The sequence below is a fragment of the Pteropus medius genome, unplaced genomic scaffold, assembly GCF_902729225.1.
Source record: "Pteropus medius unplaced genomic scaffold, Ma_sr-lr_union100, whole genome shotgun sequence".
NCBI classification, from domain to species: Eukaryota; Metazoa; Chordata; class Mammalia; order Chiroptera; family Pteropodidae; genus Pteropus; species Pteropus medius.
The window spans coordinates 3,487,075-3,506,656 of NW_024348304.1; the positions used below are offsets into that span (position 1 = coordinate 3,487,075).

Consider the following 19,582-nt stretch of genomic DNA (forward strand, 5'->3'; position numbering starts at 1 on the left):
TGGATTCAAAACAGGTTAGTTACAAAGGTATCTATGTATACAATGAAAGGATAAAATAAAGACATCTTTGAGAAGTAAAAATAAGTATAGCTAAAAGTTAATCCTGGAATATATAAGATTAGTGTATAGAATTGTGCTCCTTTGAGTTTATTTTTAGCTTTTAAAGGCCAAATCAAACACAGGAATCGGATTGCGCATATGAGTCATAGTGTCCCAGAAAAAGAAACACATAATGCACAGGTGAGTTAACAAAAGAAATGCAGATTTTCTAAACCCAGAGATCTAAGAGGAATTTATCTCACAGGTGCTCAAAAAGAGATCTATTTTCAAGTGATGAGTTTTTCTATGGTACCCTTATTTGTACAATCACAGATTTTCAGCATCTCTTTATTATGATGTCTTTTCATGTGGGTTTATGGCAAATTGTAAAAGTGCGATTCTAGCAAATTATTTATTTATGGATCAAAAGAGCCTCCCCATTGGTAAAGTGCTTATACTTGGCTTGATTCATGCAGTGGGTTAATATTTTATAACCACACAGAGAACATTCCTAACGAGGTTTTCACATTAGCATATCTGCAGCATATCATAGGGAAAACCTGACTATAAGGGGTTTTCAGTTTTCAGTAACACGTTAGCTTACTCCACCAGGGGACTTTGCTTGTATACTTAAAGGCAGCATTGGTTAAATTAAGGCAATTGGTTAAAACACTAGACCCAAATCTAGCAATCTGTTTTAGATTGTAACTATTTTTTAGAAACATAATTTGGAGTTCCTAAATGTTACTTGACTTGATTATATTGGTTTATTGTAGCATTTTTTCCTCACCAGGAGCTGTATGGCAGTCCTTTAATTGCTGTAGAAAGTTGACTCAAGTCTGTTTTTTTAAAAGATGGTACATTAAATTACCCACTAAAAAGATTAAAGTACTAATTCATGCATGTGACTAAGTGGGACAGAACTGCTTGTGTTGCAAGCCAGCTTAATATTTTATTACTCTGCATAATAAAATAGGGAAAGTTATTTATTTACTCCTTGAGGTTATAATTAGTTACAAGTAACAAATCCTTAGTAGTTCAAGTTCAGACCCTGCAGATTTAGCTCACCACTTGACCTCCGAATTGCTGGAAAATGAAGGATGTGGAAGTAGAAATTTTCTTTATGGGACAAGATAGTCTGTGATGGGAGGGAGGAAATAAGTTTGGCAAAAATTCGGGTCAAACTGAACACAGATGGCTGAAGCTCGTAGAGGTGTCCATTGTATTTTCTTCTCAGCAGTTTTCTCTGTGTGTGTGTGTGTGTGTGCACGCGCGCGTGTTCACACTTAAATGAATATTTGTTGCTCAGAAACCGAGAGAAAATACATTGAGAGATTCATGTTTGTTTAAAAAAGAAAAAGTCAAAGTAATTGGTCGCAGAGATCGGAGTGGAAGGTGGGGCACTGTTGTTATTGTGCAGTGTTAGCATTAGCAGAGTCAGCTTCCCAGGAGAGAGATGTTAGTTTTACATGTCTACAACTAAATAAATCCCACTGTACATTTACTTCTTCGCTTGTCTCTACCTTCTACCTCAAATACTGTTTGAAAAAATAATGGCCTAGAGTAAATGCATTCTGTTAGTTAATAATAGGCAATACTGCACAGGGTAAACATTTGAAGAAGTGAAACTATAATTAAAATTTTCTTTTCATAACCTTAATGTATCCTAAACTCAATTTTTTTCCCCAAACCTCAGTGAAATGATTTCACGTGTATTTGCTTTCTGAAGGAGTTCTGTATCATTCATAATATAGAGCGCAGTTGTGCACTGCAGGGTTAAGCACTAAAACAATCATAAATTTGGAAGTCAGAATAATTCCACTCAAATCCTCGCTTTACCCTCTCATGCTGTGTGACCTTGAAGCGGAAGCTAAACTTCTCTGAGCTACAGTGCCTTCTATTGAAGGGGGAGAATTCTAACCACTTAATAAGTGTTGTGACAAAAATGTTTTGTACACATAGCAGTGCAGATTTTCTTATAAGACTGTTTGGTTTACTTTTATTGATGCTACGTTCAGTCGCTTGCTCCGTGTGTGGTCCAGAAGGCAAAGATTAAAAGAGGAAGAGTGTAAACAGTTACTAGGCACGTGAATAGCTACTGTTCATGCAGGAATTCTGGTGACGTTTCTAATGATACCATGTAGATGGGAAACAAAACCAAACTTACAAATTACATTTCCTGGTTTTAGGGAAAGTCCTGAGGAAGCACATTAAAAAAAACACCTCTGTGGGAGTTTTCCTCATTATACTATACTGAGTAGAAAAATCATTTTTAAATGACAGAGACTGGTGGGCTGAAAGACCTAAGGAAGGAAAGGTTATTAGTTAAGCCTGGGAAATGGACTTAGTTTTCAACATATTAATTTTGTATATAATTTAAGTAAATTACAGGATTCTATTTTAAATTTAATAATAATGCAAAGCCAAGTATGTATTATGCTATTTATAGACCGTCCTGATTAGAGTATTAAATATCGAAGTTATAGGCAGCTTTCTTAGGGGAAAAAAAAAATAAAAATATAAACTGTATTGAGAGATAGGGTGAGAGATTTGTTAATAAATATGCCATAAATTAGACTTAAAACATATTTAGGCTCTCAAAGACCTTCATTTCAATTTAATACCATATTTGGAACATGTAGTACAGACAGACCTTTAAATATGACAGCTAATGCCTCATCATTGTAAGCCTTGCGAATTAACACAAAATAAGTGTTAGTTACTGTTCTCCCACCTTTTTCATTTGCATAGATGCTCTTGTCTTTGATCAGGCAAGATGCAAAGATGCAACACTCAGGGCAGCATAAATGACACCTGGTCTTTTCACACCTGCCTTTAAATGAGGACAAGTTTAAGACTTTCCTTACTGTGTTTCCCAGTAGAGAATTCGACCTACTTAGGGTTCCCAGTTTTCTCTGAGATGGAAGATGGACATAGAAACAGAGGAGATGTTCATCTTCTTCCCAGCCGTTTGCCTGGACGTGTATGTTCGTTCCCCTTGTTTAACTCCCGTTTCTGCACATTGTCACTTAGGCAGTAACCAAAGACTTCTCAATTAGAAGGGATGAGTACTAGGACCTTGTCCTTATTTTTTATTGTGAACAATTTATTTGCCTTTATGTTGCTGTCCTATCCTTAACTCACTCAGACCCAGTGCTTAGTGTTGTGGATTCAATCCGGATCCGTGCCCTCGGGAGACAGTCTGATAGGAAGACAAATGTCACATGACCATTATCAGAACCCGTAGGCAATCGCCATGATGAGAAAAACTACCTATTGATGATAGTAACTGGTTTCACCCAATCGCGATTGTTTATCCTATTCAAGCATTTCATTTTGTACTCCCTAAGGGGTTATCTGAATATTTTAGTTTATTTGAAGAGAAGTCATTTTCTTGGTCTAAAATTCTGAAAAACATCTATAAAGCAATACCTGCTTTTATTATCTTCCTATTTTTAGAATGTTTGGTATGAGATATCACTATGTACCTAAGTGGAGTTTGATTTCAAGTGTGTCCACCTCGGGCTCGTCCCCGAGGTCCGCCAGTGAACGCGCTCTGAGGCTGCGTCTTGGTCCCACTGTGCGTCCCCGCCTTTCCTGTGTGAACCCAGGTCCTTCTGGGCATCACTGCCTCTGCCTTCGAGAGCCGCCTCTGCCCCGAGACACCTCCACGCTTGTTTGTATTTGACGACAGACTGGTATATCTCGGTCAGGAAATATTATTTATTCATCTGTCTTCAACATTATTTTTATCTGTGGTAATACTTATTAAACAATAATAGTGTGGTTACTAAATAATAACTTTTAAACAACAATAGCAGTTACCCCTAAAACAACCTAATCTGCTTATTAAGAACAGGTGACTATTCGTGCTTTTTAATTCAAATCTCAAAATAATGCTGTGAAATAGAAGTTGTTATTACCATTTTGCAGATGAGAAAACTCAGGCTTAGTGGGGACAGATTTGCTCCCCTTGGACCAACCAGTTAGCAAAGCACAGGCCCAGGACTGGAGCCCAGGAATTCAGTCCAAAACTCGTCCTGGCCAATAACGCATTGGGACTAATGATTCTGATAAAGGTATAAACTGGGAATCTTTAAAAAAGCAATATTTCCACTCTACGTGTTATATTATTTGTATTATTTTATATGTCCGTGTAGCACAGGCAGTTTTAAAGATATCACTTTAAGTCCTTTTGGGATGAGTCATAAATTTAAAAAAATATTTGACTGTAAAAACAGGATTTTAGTCAAATGGATCTGGAAAAAAATTTTTTTTAATCTATCACTGACCTATAAAAAAATATGGGTATGTATGATACCATCATTTTCCTCAACATATTTTTTTTCAAGGACTTTCATTGTTTCGGTTTGGTAGCTATTCAATTTAAGCAAAATTTAAACTTTTAAAAATATTCAGTTTTCATATGGTGATATATTTTAGTTTGATTAGTTCTCAAAACTTAATGCACAGGAGAATCCCTTGTGTGGATGCTTATTTAAAATGTAGATTATTTTTCAGAGGATTCAAGGGTGGTCCCCAGAACAAGCCCCTCAAGTGATTCTGATGCAAATGGCCCACAGACCTCACTGCAAGGAACCATTCTTCTTTAATAGGCTAGGTTTTATATAAGAGATTAATTACATTTTTGCAAATTTGAGATCTCTTTTGTGAAGAAGTAACAGCGCTGGAAATAGTAGTAGAATCAATACACGGAGCCCAAACAGATACCTTTTTACATTTGATAGCTGCTCAGGATACTGTGAGGCCTTGGCAATGGCCGGCAAGCCATGGCGAGTAATCTAGTAACTAGTGGAATAATAAAACGGAAATTGAAATAAACAAAAATGCGCACTGCCCTGTCTACTGATTAAACGTGTGTAAGTGTATTCTACGTAGCCGTATAGCTCTCAGAATCCCCTTTCACAGGGTAACTTTATTTATTTTTACTGTAAATTTAGGAAAAAAAATAGATTTATGTTGGGATAAGTCAAACTTTAAGCGATTAAATCTTCTTACGAAAAGCAGTATTTCTGAGAGATACACAGGACAGAAGAACAATATGAAGGAACTGTGTAGCGTTCTTAGTACAAGGAACAGCTCCACGAGTCATTCCTACTGAAAAGGAACTAAAAAAAGCTTCTTCTGCTTAGAATAGAATGTAATTTTTTAAGTACATGAGGTGACCTGAGTCAGTAGGTATATAGGAATTTGTGCTAATATTAGAGGTTTGCATTTAATAGTATATGAAATATTATGGACTTTACTGACTTGAGTTTTCTTATTATAGTTCTATAACCCAAATTGCTATTAGTATAGAGTCCCCAAATATTTCTTATTTCCCAAGTCTTCTAAGAAGTGAAATCATGGGAGATATTATAATAACCACTTATAAGGAAATTGATTAATAATGTAAAAAATGTAGGATCCCTCATACGCTCAACATCATTTTAAATTCTGGCATAATATAATATGCAGAATCTTTAATTCATATATATTCACCCTTACTTAAAAAGCATTTACATTCACAAAGAATATTTTTACCTGCAGCACTCAAGATAGAATCAGTAGCTATAGATGTAACATTCTATATGTAGCAGAGTCAGAGAACACTTCAAAAATTGTAATTTAGCTTAATTGAAACGTGCCTAGCCATCTGGAGTACTCCTGCATAATATAAAGACATTTGGCATTTTAAATAAAGGATTTTGAATTAAACCAGAAACCTTTTGTGTCTTCCAAAGACATTGATTTATTGAGACTATGTGTGGCTTTCCCTCATATACGAAAGATTGATGATTTCCTAAATGTCCTTTAATTCCTTCATTTTATAAAATGAATACATGCAGTTAAGCAAGATGAAATCTTTGAGGTTCTGTGAACAAAGGTGACAGGAAATATTGCCAAGTATGTTTCAAAAATTCATCAAATGATACAAAATATAAATTTTCCTCAAGTAAAGATGATCTTGACATTATTGAATGTTGTTGAATGACTAAATGAGTAAATATATGGTTTTCTTAATATTCCACATGAGTTATTTTATGAATCACATTAAAGGTACTGTAAAATAATTCTAACTTTTGAGCTATAAACTTCTACAATTTCAGTATGGACTGATGTTGGTAACCTGAAAGCATCAAGCAGATCCGGTCTTACCAATACGAAGTGCTTTACGTTAAGACACTTTTGAGAGTGGTTTTTTTATTCAACACAAATAATTCTACACCTTATAGTTTGAATGATTAAAAGATAGCTTTTACGTTATGAAATAGGACATTTCTATTTTTATTGTAATAGCTCTCGGTATTTTAAGTTTTAAAGATTTTAAAATGTTTATCAAGATTATATCAATTATAAATTTATTACTTATAGTCAAAATAAAAACCAGAGTCACTCCTTCAGTTGCTTGTTTTAACATAAAATGTTCATGTGGAGTTGTCACCAGAGAGATGGACTTTTGTTATTTCTTGTCCAGGACACATGCATATCTGCATAGTTGAATAAATTAGATGGTTTTTATATAGACAGGGTTGGGCAAAAGGGTTTAGCCAACAAAAACAGGAAAAAAAAAATTTTAGGACCACAAGCAAAACCCTGAACACCCACTTAAAAGTGAATGAATTTAATCAATTAGTTCTTCATTGGCTGATTAGAGAGCTCCCTTTCCCTGACTGGCATTTATCTATTGTGACTAGAAAATAAAGCCACATATTAAAAATGCCATGTCATATGTGCATAAAGCCTATTGTATGGTGTCTACAATAATTAACAGGCAGTTTATCTTGTGAAGAGCATCCATTAAGTTCACCAATAAATATAATTGTAGTGACATTTCGTAGTTACTTGATTTATCATTCTAAGACAAAGTGATATGAGAATTGCTGAAGTTCTTTTCTGATTATATGTTTGCATGAGAAACATCGATTTGGTAGAAATATTAACAGACATAATTATTTTGAAAAAATAAACAGTTAAAATATACTTTTATATTTAATTGGTTCTTACCTACAGTAAATGCATTGTAAGAGTAGGCTTTCAATCAAAATATTTAGGTAATTTATTAAATAGTTACGTGCCATGCCACCCTGAACGTGCCCGATCTCGTCAGATCTCTGAAGCTAAGCAGGGTCAGGCCTGGTTAGTACTTGGATGAGAGACCACCTAGGAAGACCAGGTGCTGTCGGCATAAAATAATAATAATAACAAATTAAATAAATAGTTACGTGATATATTTTATTTAATTTTATAGTGTGTTTTGGGTTTTAATGTAAACATAACTAAATTAAAAAAACAATTATTTTTAGTATTGAGCATGAAGTATGTTATATATATTTAGGGGGGTACCTTTGTGTAGCACGCACCACTTTTTATTTAATGTACAAAAGATTTCTCTTAGTTCTTTTTATGCTAAAAAGTCAGGTTTTGGCGTTTTTACATTTGAAGTCTCCTCCGCAGTGCTGGGGCCAGGCTTCGCCACCGGTGTGTGCTGCCATCCAGTGCCCCTTCTGCCTGGACGTCTGATCAGTTAGGAATTTTCAACTGACTTATCATTCCATTTGGTTAAAAAAAAAAATGATGGAACTTTCATTTTATTAATATAGTATTAGTAGCAGTTCTCGATTTCATTTATCTCAGACTTTTGAACATATTTTAAAAATCTGAGTTTCAGTATTGACTGTCTACATATGTGAAGAACTTCACTGCTCAAAAAGATAAATTAAAAATAAACGTTTGGCTCTGATCTGCCAAAGAATTTGAGAAGCCACACTACGGGGGGCGGGGAGTGGACAAATGCAGCAAAAATTGTGTGAAATTATATAAGGTAAATTATATAGTTAGGTAGGTCGATGTGAAAGGGCTGCCTGAAGAGAAGTCTGATCTTGGACTCACATGCGTCGCTAACCACAAATGAACAGGGAGGAAATTCCGGGCCTTTTCCAAAGGCAGAGTCCACCCAGGACTGTGTCAGCGAAGACAGGGCACAGTCATGGAGGCGGCCACAGGGCCCTGCCGTGTTACCGCAGACGAATGCATACAGGTTTAGTTTGTGACATGAATTGAGTTGGCGGGAGTGAGCAGACGTGCGTCTAGAGAGATTTTCTTGATGTGTAAATCCACTTACATTTTAGAGCTGTAGGAACCTCTCTATCAGTCACTACAATGAGAAAGTGCCTGGTGAACCTTGAACAGTGCTGCAGATTTTGCCAGAACAAATCCAAGAAACTTTGCATGTGTGTTTTGAATAAGATTACCTGCTTTATACATTTATTATTTTAATGTATTGTACTCTCGATTCCCCCCTCTCTGTGGTGAATGAATTTCCCTATTATCTTGAAAAATTAGGAACAAATTTAGTAGGTCAATGGTTTCATTTGTTGTACTAGATCAAACAGCATGTTGAGCATAGAGAGAGTGGGAGACTTGGTACTGTTTTAATTTATTTTCACTCGTGAGCTTACCAAGGTGCAAGTACTCCGTTAGAGCCCAAGTTTCATTTCCAGAAACTTCTAGAGCTTACCCGAACACCAGCCCCCGGTTTGGGAACCCCTGGTGGCGACTGTGGCTTCCTTGTGCTCAAGCCGATGGGCGTTGCTTTACTTTCTTACAAGGAAGAGTCCTTCTCATTCACTTTCTAGATCGGGATCAACCCTGGGAAAACAATCCTCAGCTGCCTTCCAGGTAGAGCCGTTCTCCCCTCCTCCCAAGTTCTTTAGCATTTTGTCTGCGGCACAGACGAGCATCTCACATTGAATTCCAGCTGTCGTCTCACCTGATGACGACTCCTCTGTGCCTGGCCCATTTCTCACCCACCCCTGTGCCTTCAGTGTGTACCCTGGCGCCTGGCACACGGTAGCAATTCATACACGCTGACGATGAATTCACTGAAGCGAATTGCGTAAGCGACGGGCTCAGCTTTTCTGGTGCCGTCGTACCCGTCGTTTCCACATTATGTCCCTCTTTTAGAAGGTACTTTTTAAATTTGGTCGTAGTCTGAATTGCTGATAGAAAAAAGATCCCCCTCGATTTAAAGTCCTGTAGTAGTTGACGCTTTCTTTTACAGGTGATCAAGTGTTTGTGAAATTGGATGGGGAAATGGGGTGGGGAATGTCCAGGTGTAGAGAGGAAACTAAGTGAAGCAGGTCACTGTCTGCATAGTTAATCGGCGAACGTATCTTTTACGTTGAACAGAACAGTGAAAAAAAATCTCGGTAGAAGAAAAATAGTGGGCGGCGTATTTTTGCTGTGGGGACTTGAGATGACTCTAGTGTCTCCCCGGTTATCTTCGGCTCAAGGCCAGAGAGGAATGGTAAGGCCCTCTTACAAACCATTGTGGGGGAAAAGGAAAAGTGGTGATAATAATACATACTGTTTTTCTTTTAGTAAATTATTGTCCTTTAATTTTTTTCTGGTATTCTGTTAATGTTGTTATAGCCATTGAAACATAGCTAATCTTAAAGATTACCTTAGATGTCAGAAAAAAAGAAAAATAATATGTAATGTATTTTTCTTTTTCCTTCAATTTCCTATTGGTAGCAGAAAGCAGTACTTAAAAATAAATTCTTACTTCTCAAGCCTGTAACTAAAAAAAGATAAAAGAAGAAAGCTTAAAAAAAAAAAACCCAGTATGGTAACATATACAGATGTTTTTAGAAGTAAAAGTAAATGTCAGTTAGACTTCCAGTGGAAAAATAGTTTTCTGGACTTTTAGTAGCACTTAGTGATTTTTCCTTCTGAAGGTTGTTCTGGCATGCATTATTAATGAATTTTAATTCTCATCTGCATGTTGGAATTTCCTTTTAATCAAACTGAGTGCGCTTAAGAGTTTTCGAAGCGTTGTCGTTTATATAACTTACATTATTATGTATAAATGGAGTTACAGATTTGTTCTTACAGTATTGCCAACATCTGTATTTTAAGTAAAGTCTATTCACCTGGTGCTTTAAGTGTTAACCAGGCAGATTTTCCCCGTTGCCCAGGCAGAGAGCACTGTATTCAGTGTTGCAGTTCAGCTGAGCTGTCATTCTCTGTATGAGATTAATCTTTTGGAGAAGGCAATGAAGGTTTTCTATTTAATTTGCTTTCAACCAGACCTTTTTTTTTTTTTTTTACTTTTAAGTAATGCTCTTAGTAGGTCATTAGACTTTGAGAGTTATTCACTTGGTTAGCCCAAACACTAAAACCTTGTGTCTTTTAACTCTGATTAGTGACACTTTAATAAAGTCATTTGAAGTTCAGTGGACTGAATTTTCCAACTTTTCTTATGTTTCCATGGCCACGGGGAAGCAACCTGTACCAAAGCTCCTATACAGTCTTTTAAATGCAAATCTTGGGAACCTGTGTAATTTGGCATATCTGACTTTACCGTCTGCAGAATGTGAAGGATTAAAATAAAAGTGGTAGCAGTGTTTTCCCTCTTTTTTTGTTTATCAAGTTGGCGTACAGCAGGTGTTGAGAAATAGAGAAGTTACTTGACTAAACTTGGGTTTTCGAGGATGTAAGTTTGTGGGTAAAACTTCTACGGCTCTACTTTTTAACAAGCCAATAGGATAAAACTCCATCTTCTTCCTCATGATTACGTAGTAAAGGTAGTGCAAAACTATTGAAAGAAAATTTTCTTAGCGATATATCCTCGAATTATTCTTTTCCCGAAAAAATAAAGGCAAAGTATGTCCAATTGGCTATAATTAAATCATGCACGCTGAGCTCACTTGGGAGGAATGAATGCGTTTTGTGTTGGATCGAGGACTTGAGCGAACATTTACGACATGTGGGAGTGGAAAGGATGGAAAATTACGGTTGCCTTTTGGTTCACAAGAAGCCAAGGAGGCAAGTCATTGACTCGATTTTCATGGGAAGGCTGACTCCAGCCCGCTCGCATATTCACAGGCCTGACAACTGGGCGCTGAGGGCCCAGTGTGGGAGGGGGCGTGCCCAGCATCCAGTCATGGTTTGTTGGGGATACACAAGGGGGGATGTAAAACAAAGCTGTGAATAGGAACAGTGGTCCTGTGTCTTGAAGCTGACTGACTTCTGTGGTGCTTCGTGAAAGCGTCACCCTTCCCTCTGAATGAAGTCCGTGCCGCTCTCAGAGCAGTGCTTAAGTCATGATTCAGTGACTCTCGTGCGTGGAGGGCCCGACACGCCGAGGAAAATGAGGTGAGAGCGGTGGGCTGCCAACGCCGCAGCAAAGCGGGGGCCGGAGGGGCGGCCTCAGCGCCGGTCCTGGCCTATACGAGACCGTGCATGCCAGGGGGTTCGTTTCACCAGCCGAATGGATTAATAGCCTTGCATATTCTTTTAAATCTTAATGTCAATACACTTGGATGTTTGTATTATGTATTTAATTATATAGGAAGATGTGACTCGCCATTTAGTTGTTGACGTAGTGAATTTTAAAAGGCATTTTTTTTCTTTTATGTAAACGTAATCGATGGACATTTTCGATGACCTAATTTTATAAAAACTCAATGGAAATGTGGTTATGTAGGCAGGATCTAACACAAACCCTACCGGTATGTTCACTGGGGACTTGATAAACGCTAGTGTTTAATGAGGACGAACATCAATAAATAATGACAAGGCGATGGAATTACTGGTGGCTAATGGTGAGTCTAGAAGTTTGTGGCATTTTTAATGAGCGATTATATATCGTGCAGTGATGAAAATGAATATTTTTAATGAAGCAGCCCTCTGAAAACTGATGACCAAAAGTGTTCTTCGAATTGACATCTTGTGAGAATAACTGTTAAGAAATGCTTTATTTTTGGTTCCTGTGGCTTTAATTAATGAACATCAACCATAGATAATATGTTACCAACTATACATATAATATATACTTTATATCACGTGCATATATAAAACATATTATCTCTCTATATGTATTTTAGTCATATGACCTAACTACTTTATATGTAGAGATAGACATATGGATAAAAGGCCAGCCCACCAATGGTAGTAATTAAAAGTGATATAAAAAAAAAAAGAAGATAAAAGAAGAAAGCTTAAAAAAATAGTATGGTAACATTTACAGATGTTTTTAGAAGTAAAAGTAACTATCAGGTGTACTCCCAGTGGAAAAATAGTTTTCTCGAAGTACCTCTCTTTACCAGTCAGCCACTCTTCATTTCATTGATATCTAAAGAGATGGCTGCTAACACTTAACCAAAAACATTCATTTTAGAAAAGAGAAATTGATTTGTATGCTTGGAAAAAAATATATGTATATGATATATAACTTGAAAATGTTTAACAATATAAGTCATGAATAAGTGCTAGTAATAAATTGCAATTTGTAAGAATTCTCACTTTGATATATTTTTGTTGCAGTTTGAATCTGTTGTTCATCAGATTAAAATAATAATTGCTTTTACTTTTTGAAGTAGGTATAGCTTATTTAAAATGCTGAGGTGATTTGAATACATACTTCCTAAAATTTTTAAAAGACCCAAACCTTTAGTCATTGAACCTCTGAAATGTATAACTAAAAATTTATTGACTTTTAGATTTAGATATAAAATCAATTTACTTACCCATTTTAGTTAGATTTACTGATTTTTAAGAGTTTGTTAGCATTTCTTTGATGATAATCTTACTGATGTATAACAACCTTTGCATCTACTACTTGGGATTTTTAGAGTTCAGAAGAATTACAACATAACAATGTCAAATGATCTAGAAAGTTCATACATTTTGGAGTCAGTGGGCTCAGGGTTCAAATTTTACATCACTCAGCCTTTGAACTAGCTTTATGACATTGAGAAAATTGCTAAATATTTCTGACCCTCAGTTTTTATAACCATAAAATAATCATATTAATAGCTCCCTTATTTAGTCACTGTGTATCCCAATTAGTTAATGTAGCAGGATATCTAATACGGAGTTTCTATATTGTAAGCAACGTGCTTAAGGAAATAATTGTATATCACAGAAATTGGAACAAATGCTTTGATGTTATAAAATGGTCCCCAAAGCACATAACTTCAAAGGCCAGAGAACATCACAACAAAACATCAGAGCACCCACACCTGCAACAGAAATAAGCTCTCTATCTAGGACGTACACTTTCTGTCCTCATTTGTCCTGCTTATCGCTGTGTCTCCTGTGCTGAGTGCAATACCTGACAGCTAGAGTGAATCAATAAAGATTTATTGAGGAAGCGAATAAATATTACTGGATTAGAGTGGGAGAAAATTAATATTCTTTAGTATTATTCTTAAATATTAATTTATTCTTAACCTACTTGCACACTGGAGGGCTGCTTTTTTATTGTGTGGGTCCATAAAGTTACAACCCCAGAGAATATGTACAAATGATCTAAATAAATATTCGAACTTAGAACCATTACAATGCCGTCTACCTGGATAAACTCAAGGCCAACTCATGTTGATAATGCTATGTTTTACTTGTGATTGAAGCAAGCCATATTTTAAAAAAGGAGTATGCTGAATTTATTACAAAAATGAGGATAATTTATATTAAAATTATCACATCTGAGAGAAAACTTCAGACATATTTTATGGTGTTAAAGAATATAGTAGGATCTGGGAGTCTCATATAGATTATCTCTGAAAGTAATTATTTTCCAAAATTCCCAGAAAATTTAAGAAGGTTAGAAACGAAATAAATTATCATATCAGTAATAATGAATCTATGTATTGGGAATTTGTATATAGTTTTGGTTGCTTAAGTTGAGAAATAATGATACTAAGAAAGGAGCATAAATTATCCAGAGGGGTTTAGAAGTGTATAATGAGAATCTGAAAATTAGGACTTTTAAGGCTAGAGAAGAAAATAAAAAAGGCGTTTTTCATGAGGTTTATATAATTATTTAAAATATTGCTAACATCGGCTTTTATTCAGAACTACCAAGGATATAAAAGATAACGGCTAACACTTGTAGCTTGAAAGAGGAGTATTTAAGAAAAGTAATATAATATACAGTATTCTATCATACATACTAAAATAATACGTTATGGATTAAATTAAATCGATAGCACAAGAGATAATATGTGTTCAAAGATAAGTTTATAAGATGTTTAAATTAGTTTGTGAACAGCTTCACACTCTTCCACAGTTGGCCCTGTGCTCCATGGTCAGAGATGGCATATGGACCTAGTGCACTTTCTAAGTTAAATTCATACCTCGAGAGATCCACAGGGGCTTCAGCAAGCACATAGCACAAATTACATGTATACCGTGAGCCGTGATGTAATTTGACATATATGTCCCCTTTTAAACTTTAAATATGCCAGCAATGCAGATTGGAATATAATAATGGATTCATTTAGAATATTGTCATTTATTTGACATTCATATGTCACATAAACCAGATTCAAATTACATAAAGATGCACAAAGGTTTAGTTCAGAAATAAACAACTGTTACTAGTTTTTTTCAAAGATGAAAGATAATAAAAATTGATTAAAACCTGGCTTAATACAATTCAGAGTTTTCATAGGGCTGTAAACTCAATGTGAAATTCCAGACATGCATACTGAATTTATAATTACCGATGACATCAAATTTATTTTGTAACTGCTCAGGTTTTTTATTTGTGAATCCATTAAATCCAATTAAATTTGAATTCTTTACATTTCTATCTGATAGAGCCAGGTTTTTTATTTGTGAATCCATTAAATTCAATTAAATTTGAATTCTTTACATTTCTATCTGATAGAGCCAGGTTTTTTATTTGTGAATCCATTAAATTCAATTAAATTTGAATTCTTTACATTTCTATCTGATGGAGCCTGGGTATTTGGTACTTCATAAAAATGCACATTTCACATAAGGAGTTTATAATTTATATTATGATTTCTCTTGGGTAGGACAGCCCATTGAAGGAGCACAAAGAAACAGTAAATTTCAATTCCAGCAAGTCACACCCTTTAGAACCAGTTGAATGCCGAAGAGACTTGTTTGTGTTTATCTTTGGTCACAGTCAGTGTTTCCTTTTTTGCTCCCCACCAAGATGAGGGATTGGGAGTTTTTTCTCTAGTCGGGCCAAGTAAATCCAAAAGAAAAAAAAAACTCTAGATTTTGGGTTGGCCCTATAATCACTATAATTTTATCTTAATTTTCCAAGTACAAAAATCCAGAATTCATCCTACTTTGTTTAGAAATTTCCATTCTCTTTCTTATGCTGATTTTTTTTTTTTTTTAAATCAGTTTCAATGACTTCGTTTCTTGTATGCAGCAGAAAGAATCCAGTTTGGTCTTTGTAAGGAGTGAAAGACTAGGAAGGAAGTATGTGTTATGTAGCCAGCGTTTGGAGTTGGTGGTTTTTACTTTTGTTTACTGTGCTTCTCATTCAGCCCGAATGTCCCTATCTTTAACAGCTTTGGAGAAGCACCTTTGTCCCCAGAACTAGCCTCCAGGAAGGCTTGGATCCTAATAAGTTTGGAGAAATGGGTGCTGGCTGTCATCCATAGGAAAACGGAGCAAGTTTGCAGAGGTCCCGCTGCTTTTCTTGAAAGTTCTCTCCCCTCATGCACTGCTGTAAGCCATCCAGTGTTACTAGGGGCAGACACTAAGCAGAAAAATGAGGTTATCTATTCATCTTTCCCAGAAAGGCAGTCCATGAAATCTGAAGACTCCTGACCCATAAGCAGGGTGGCTCATCATGTTTCCATGCTGCCAAGTTGGAATGAAAGGACATTTAAATTTGTTGTTGTTGTTGTTGTTGTTTTGTTGTTGTTTCGTGACCACCGGATGAGAGGCATGGGCGGTCTTTCATTAGAAAATGCCCTGCCCTGGGCCGTGTACCACTCAGCAGCCAAGCATAGCCAGCTCTTAGTGGCCTTGCACGTGGTCATAATCAGTCAGATTGGAGTCGACCTTGTTTTCAAAATCCCGTTGTACTCCATCTTTACCTAATGAACTTACATCCAAGGGCAATGAATCGTGAGGATTGGTCCTTTTAGAATTAAAAACTAACACGTAAGCTTGGCGCTACCACTCTGGAACTGAAATGTACGGATGAAGCACAAAAACCATCGCTGGCGTAGTGACGACTTTAAATGTTTCATAACTTTCATTTTTGTGTTGATTTTGGTCAGCGTGATTTTTTTTATATTTACCTTTACAACTTTCAGTTCCACTAGTATTAGACATAAATGAGCAGAACAGACTTTCAGATTTTAGAGAAACCATGAATAATATGATGCATTTTCTTTTGTTATTCTCTGCTCTCTCATTAGAAACTATTTTTGCCTACCCTGTTATTTGTACCAGCCTGTCTGTAATACTGTAAATCTTCACTTTTTTTTTTTATTGGAATAAGTTCAGTTTCATTGTACGTGCAAAAGCTTTTGTATACACCACAACCAGCCGTTTAGGGTGATAGGTCGATTGTGCTAACATGTAGTTAGGGAGCAATGACATAGTGAGCTGAGGGCAGAATTTTGTTATGATTTTTCATAATTTGTTAGCGAACATCAGAAATGTTGTGTACAGATTTCTTCCTCGTCATGACCCCCAAGTTTTTGTATTTTCAGGTCTTCCTACCATGAGATCTTTCTTCTGAGAAAGATGGATTCTCAGAATTCTTCAGAATTTCCTCCCTTTCTACAGAATTCTAGGCTCTTCCTTACCCTGCTCAGGGTAAACTTGTTTTTGAGGGATGCCTCACTTTAGAAATAGGACTTGGTGCAGGAATTCAAATAATTTCAGAAAGATAAATACTTCCTTTTGAAGCATTTTATATTGATGTTCTAACACAGTAATATATTAAGCTTTTAGCTTTCTTATAACTCATTTTCTCCTAAAAACACCTACTTTTTAAATACTAAAAATATTCTGGAATTTAGGTTGTTGCGAATAGTCGTTACTTTAATTTTAATAGTTTGTGTAACATCTCCAGTAGTAATTATGAAGACTATCATACATGACTGTCGTATGCCTCTGAGTGATTATGTGAAGAGAAATTAAAATCTTCTAGAAGCATTTTTGATCACCTGATGCTGCAATTTCCAAACTAGAGTTGAAAAGCTCTCAAGGGCCCAGGGAACTTCGTCACCTCTGTTCCTCGTCACTGTTCCATCCAGAGCAGTTCTAAGTGTAAATTTTTCAGATGTCTTCTTCCATCTGACATTATTTTTAATAGAATAATTTTTTTTTTCGTGACTTAGAAGTTGAACAGAATAGGTAATCGTTAGTATTTTGTTTGAAAATGAAGCAGCATGCAGGTTGCCAACGGATATATTACATCAGCTATGCTTGACTGTCCCTCTTGAATAGAGAGTTCTTTTTCAGTTGTCACTTTTTAAGCCTACCCATCAGTATTTGTAAATACTCCATTTGTGCATATTGCAGTAAGGATATTTTTAAGGCGGGACTGGGAAAGTCCCTGATTCGAAAAGTGGTCTCACGTCCCGTCCCCAGATGGGTAACTAGTGGGAGGACCGCTTCCCTCTGTGAGTGTGGCCATCTCCTCTTCATATTCAATACATATCAGCTGTCCCTCTGTGCAAAGACATTGGGGCTTTCCTGTGCTTCTCCAAGACACTGCAGCTTTGGCATTAGAGGAAAAAGAAGCTAGCATTCACTGTACAGGCCGCAAGACTACGTTAAGTTCTACGGATGCAGTAGAAATGAGTCATTGCTGTGTCCCCAGCAGAGCGCTTTGCATTTAATAGGCCCGGAGGAATATGTTTTTAATTCATCGTTGGCCTTCTTCAGTATCATCATGTTAAAATATGATTCAACTCTAACTTGAAGATGTTTTGAAATCCTTCTAAAATTGTAGAAGTTGGCAAATCTTGGAAGAATGCAAATGTGCATTCTTAACAACTAATGAAGATTTTAAATGACCCAAACCAGATCTCATTTTTTAAGAAACGTCCAGTTCTATAGAAAATTTGGCATTCGGTTAGAATGGCTTCTTTATTCAAGCAGTTCTACAATAATTTGAAAATGCAAACCAGCCTACATTTATGATAGTCTATGGAAGTTTCACGAAAACATTACTTCATCGCAAACAAAGAAATTATTCATTGCTTGTTAGGCAGCATCGCAACATCTGCCCACTATTGACTTGTCCATTTTTATATTGTTTGAGAATATGATATAAATTTAAAAAATTATTGATTTCTTTTTAGTTTAAAATAGTATTTTGCCCCATTGGAATTGGCCCCAAAGTGAGATAAATACGTTTTAAAATAAACTCTTTTCATAATATATTTACTATCCTTTGTCGGTCTGTTAGGTGATCTAAGACTTGATCTAAGACTTGTTTTCAAAATGGAAATTAATTGTCTTTAAAATGAAATAATGCCCTAACAGAGGTTATAGTTACACATATATGGGATATACATATATATATATACATATATATATGTATATATGTATATTTACAAAATTTGATTATGGGTCAAATTTTGAATATATAATGCATATATATGTATATATATATCACTAAGCGAAGTCTCAGTGATGGTATTGTGTTATAAAGGAAGTCTGTTTGTTTCCGTAATGTGACTCACATACACACATCTTTTAAATGTACATTTGTTACATGTTAATCTTTAGAGTAAAATATTTAATGACTAAAAAATTCCGAATAAAAACTGTCAATTATGCTTAAGTTGAACTGTGGAATTTGCAAAGCCATCATTATAGAATTGACCCAAAGTTCTCAGAAATGTTCTATAACCAATCATCCTTTTTTTTTAGATGGAATTCAATTTTCATCATCATAGGCAAATGGATGGATATCTATGCTGTTATTCAACAAATCTTTCCAAAATGTAGTTCAACCATTTGAAAGCATAAATACTAAAAATATTCTGTTTTTTAAAAATATAAGTTGACGTCTTTCAAAGACAAAGGTGAGGAATTCTTTGCATTTTACAATATTTTTTAAAAATTCAATAAACCACTATTACTAAGGTATTTTAAAAAGATTTTGCCCCAAATATCCACAGGGAATGAGTAAGGAAATAAATGACCATTTTTCTCTAGTCAGCTGGTGTTAAAATTAATGGGATTTTTTATTTATAAGGGATTCTTTATTATTAATGAACATTTCTATTTGGAATAGTCAATATATATTTTATTTTCTTTTGGATGCAGTTTTTGGTCCCAACGCAAAAAGGACTAACTAAGATATGTTGATGTTACATGGAGAGAGAGTCAACGTTCAAAATTTTAGACGTAGACTCTTTTTATCCTGGTTGTCCACAGGTGATTTGCCATTAGTTCTTTGCTGGAATATTAAAACAATTATCACTCCCTTTTCTTATCCAGCATATAATGGACGTCAAGCGAGAAAAGACAGTCTCAAGCCCATTTAAACAGTGATGGAGTTCACTCTTCTCTGTCCCAACAGGCCAGTTCATGGAGAGAAATTAAACCACAGTCTAGAGGGTCAGAGTCTCCAGCTGGGGAATTAATGTCAAGACTCAAACCCGTCAGGGAAGTGTACATGGAAATCAAAGAGCAAAGGTAGGGTTGGTAGGTGGGAGAATAATGAGAGAGCTGATTGGGACGATTAGGTAAGAGGGGAATAAATCTCAAGTTTAGTTTTTAACTTGATCAGAGT

General features: G+C 35.7%; 1 protein-coding gene and 1 pseudogene across 1 annotated transcript in view; both read left to right on the plus strand.

The window, feature by feature from the left end:
- FAT4 (FAT atypical cadherin 4) overlaps nucleotides 1-19,582 on the plus strand; it is a 143,178-nt gene that overhangs the window by 16,621 nt on the left and 106,975 nt on the right.
- LOC120616334 (uncharacterized) lies at nucleotides 7,110-7,228 on the plus strand (annotated as a pseudogene).